The sequence below is a fragment of the Cimex lectularius genome, unplaced genomic scaffold, assembly GCF_000648675.2.
Source record: "Cimex lectularius strain Harlan isolate CLEC.00 unplaced genomic scaffold, Clec_2.1 scaffold21, whole genome shotgun sequence".
Lineage (NCBI taxonomy): Eukaryota > Metazoa > Arthropoda > Insecta > Hemiptera > Cimicidae > Cimex > Cimex lectularius.
Window position 1 is genome coordinate 1,804,777 of NW_019392671.1, and position 4,494 is coordinate 1,809,270.

The following is a 4,494-nucleotide window of genomic DNA, read 5'->3' on the forward strand; positions in this document are numbered from 1 at the left end:
TTTGTGCTTCAATTTTTATGATTTCCGTGTTTATGTGCCGATGGTCTGAGTATGATATCTCCCCAGTCACTGCCCAATTCACTATCCTCTCCGCAATACTCAGAGAAGCAAAATTAATACCAACAAATTCTTGTGTGGGCGTCGCTAGCCGAAACGGTAAGGTAAAGGTCCGGAGTTCGAATCCAGCGGCCCTGTATTCGACCCGGATGCTTACTAATAGCTTTTTTTCATATAACCTCCTATTTGAAATACCCTCGTTAAAATAAAATCTTTAACCCTTTATGGCCCAATATTGTCTCAGAGCAAGACGAATATTTGCAATTTAGTTAAGAGGTTAACATGAAATCTCGTAAGTTATTGATAGGGGTCACATTGGCGCCAAATAAATCAGTGTTGACAATACACGGGCAAAAACAGAACAGGGCCAACACTGTGACCGTACTAAACAAACGGGATTTCTTGCTAACATTAAACAAAATTGCTTAAGTTAGCATTACTCTGAAGAAATTTGGGCCAAGAAAGGATCAAAATTATAAACTGGATTTAAAAAATTTTGTGTTTGGCCAATATAACACTCAATCCCAGAAAATACCAAAATGGAGATTTTAGATTGGGTCCAACAAATCAGTGTTGCCAATACACGGGATTAACTAGCTAAGCCTTAGGAAATTTGTTAAATTTGGTGTTGCCCTGATGCAACATTTGGCAAGAAATAGATCTGTAGTTTCCCAATTTATATCTATCTCTGAGAATAGAAAAAGAAACCTTTTTAAAATCCATTATTTCATTTTGATTAGCTTTTTGTTCACATTTTACATGGTTATATGATTTTTAAACAAATAATGTTAATGGAAATTAATGTTCTTACGATTTCAGGACGAGGACAAATTTGTTTGATGCTTTTAAAATTAAAAATTTAAAAAAAAAAAAAAAAAGAGAAACTTCTATCTTCGCCTACTTGCAATATTAGCCATATGCTAAACGTTAGTGAGATAATTAATACAACGGCGTAAAAATGGGTATAATAAAAAGTGAAACCGTTATCATTATCACAATTTGAGAACTTTTTATCCAGCCCGTAATTAGAAATATGATAAAATTACTATTTCCCCTATTCAATACATTTTTTTAATAGAACAACGTTAGTGAGAGGGGAAGGGAGCAGTCGTTTGCCACTCGCCGTCTTCGAGCCCTGACGAATTCATTGCCTTTAGAATAAGGGGGCGTAAAGGTCATTAATTTCACACCATAAGAAGGTAAACAACAGGAATGACATTGCAGGAGGCAAAGAATCAAAGGGAATTTCCTATTAATAATTGTCAGGGTTTTCTGTGTCAGGAGGTTCCTTAAAAACCCATATAAATCGTTTCCACCCTTTCGAGATTATTCACATTGACTAGGACTATTGGCGGATGAGGAAAATAAGTCGACATGCAACGGGCTTTGAATTTAAAATGACCCGTTTTTGACTTCAAATTAACCCTTTTTAATTTTTAATCAGCTTTATTTAATTTATAATTAATCCTTTCTTTAAAACAACAACAGCATCTAGGAGATGTTTTTTCAGCTGTCTACGGTTTTCGTCATTTATCTACTCATAACTGTACTTGAATTATTCATTTTATGGGAAATAAAAAAATGCATCTTATTCCTGCCATGCTTTTTTTATATGGATCGTTGATTTATGTCCAGTCTTTTAAAAAAAATTCTTTCAGTGAACATGCAAAAAAAAATCGAAAAGTTCTTTTAATTTGATTTAAGAAGGCAGTGTTCTAGAACTTTCAATTTAATTTTTGGTAAAACCACAAACAGAAAATATATCAAAACTGTTAACTTTAGCTTCTCTTCCCAACAGGTTAGTACGATGTTATTTAGAAACCGACGAAATGAGCCTTCGGCCTCTTTCAGACTAGGCGGTTTGGTTGATTAGACGGTTGCCTGGTTCACTGCCTTTTGAAGACTTTCTTGGCCGATTTCACATCAGGCCATTTGTGGAATCTACTTTTCTTCCCAACAGGTTTGTTTTCTTTTGCAGCAAATGTCCTGCAGTGAGAGGTTCAGATAGGTTGTACCATGTCCTTTTTTATTATATCGGGGATAGTACAAGTTTCAGGTGTATTAGAAGGATGTAGATGAAAACCATTTACATGGATGATAATGCCGATGGAACAGTTCACATCCCTCCCCATTTTCAGGGGAACATTTGCTATTTGGATGGAAAGTCCTCCCCGAGGAATGAACCAGCCACCTCGGCACACCACAGGTCTCTCTACATCTATTGTATCAAAATTAAAAGATGTTCCACAATCAGATCTGAATTTCACATCCTTTAAAAAAAGTATAGAAATCTTTGTAGGCGTAACTTTTGAGCTTAGATCTAAGTCTCGAAGCTGTATTTTTAGTAAGGGTTTCTCGATATCTGCTGGGAAATTAGATGGAGGATGGTTTCCCGTTTTTCCTCATACTCTGAACAATGAAACACCCGGTGTTTTACAGTTTCCGGCTCATCACTTGTCATGCAGTTGTGCGTTTATTTAGATATGAGCCGATAATAACATGATTAGCTCTTATTATCATCATAGTGGACAGAAAACCTTTACTGCCGACCACCACCATCCAGGACTAGGATGTAGTCCGGGGAACAGCGACTTGTATAGAGAGCCCGCCTTATCTTGGTGTACCAATTTCTTGACGAATACAATACCTGTAAAAGGAGCAGAAAGCAACATGGATATTCTCCATGTACAAACCAGACAGATATCAGATACTATCGAATTCAGAAATTTTAGTTGAAGGAAGAGCAATTGATAACTTGGTGAGTGCCGATAGAGCGCGGAAGAAAGATTCTGTAGATGGTGCTGCGTCTATCGAAGCTCTGAGTAAGATATATCAGCATTGGATTACTAAGTAAACATAATAACAAGAAATACTTGTTCTTTGGAACTCTCAAAACTGGCAGTACAAAGGCTATCGAGCATTCTCTCAGCTGTTTGCGAAGCTGTGATATTTCTGAAGTTGCTAAACTTGTTCGCAGGGATTCAATAATTGGGTCTAAATTTCTCCAAGCGTCTTACGATGGGGGGGGGAATTGTTTCCAAAAAAACATTTTTAATTTAGCTTACATCTGTGAATGCCTTAACTTACTAGAAGCCAATGCTTATTGGCAAAAGCTCATAGATATTAATGAGTACCAAAAGAATCGGTTTACAACCGAAATAATCGAATCCCTTTTTATTACGGTGACTGATAGAACAATTGCTATTTTGGGTTTTGCTTTTAAAACGAAACCGGTGTTACATGAGAATCTCTTGCAATAAAACATTTTGGATGAAGGTGGCAAATTTCACATTTATGGCAAAAAAAGTTGAGGACGCACAGAAATATGAAGAACGGACTAGTTCTTGGATCACAGAGGAGCCAGAATTGATCAGATAATCTATTAAAAATATATTCAGAACCCTAGCAGTGTTAGCAACGGCCAACGCAATTGTTGTAAGCACTGAGTGGGATGAATTTATAACTCTGGACTATCAAAGAATTTACAACAGCATGATAAACCTGCCAATATTTTTGACGATAAAACGAATCTCAATGACAAAGCTCTTACAAGAATTAGTTTCCAAGTTCATACAAAAAGAAAGAAGATCCAGAAGGAAAATCTGAAAAAGTATGTGGGTGCTTGGAAGCATCTGTACCAAACATTTCAGGGGTACATAGACAAGCCTTCTATACTATTTTTGAGCTATTGATATCGATATTGCACTTAGCAAAGTAAGTAATACAAGTTTTAATACTTTGTATGCCAACAATACAAACTTATCTTACGTAAATTAATCTGATTTACTGATATTTATGATTCAAACCTTGTGCAATAAAAATAAAATCTCCTTTCAATTTAGATATTGTGCTGTTACAAATGTGTGTAACAAATGAGCTCATGCTACCTGAGGTCAGACAGAAGTTTGAACTTACCAATTCTGATGGATATTCCTGGGCTCTTGAAAGGGCGAACAGTTCAGCTGTGAATATGGATGTGGACGGACAAATTTTATTTTTGAAAATTTTACAGATAAATCATATATGGTCACCCGACTTCTCCACCCCTAATAGACCTATCTGTAAAAATTAAAAAGTGTTTCGGTAATAGCTGATTCTTTTTTTCCCAAAAGATTAGTACGATGTAGCTAGGGAAGCTTCATATGCTTGCGCTTCTGCACGCAAAGAAGCAAAATTTGAGGAAACCCAGTTTAAGCAAAGATTCATCCGTTGTTGCGACTAATGAATGACCTCAACGTCCGCCTACCATCAAGATACCCTGGAAGTCAAGAAATGTACCATGGAGGGCATTGACTATCGTTCACTTCATTTATACATGCTCAAATCTGCGCAAGCATGCAGATATGCACGACATGAACATAGTTGAGCCTTCCACTTTTCGCAGTCCACAGTAATTCCAGCTGTACTTTACAATGAATTACCGCCAAGCCTCGAGAA

At 36.5% G+C, this 4,494-nt stretch overlaps 1 pseudogene; it reads left to right on the forward strand.

Annotated features, from left to right (window-relative positions):
• The first annotated feature begins 2,556 nt into the window (after positions 1–2,556).
• Positions 2,557–3,317, forward strand: LOC112126366 (annotated as a pseudogene).
• Positions 3,318–4,494: the final 1,177 nt, after the last annotated feature.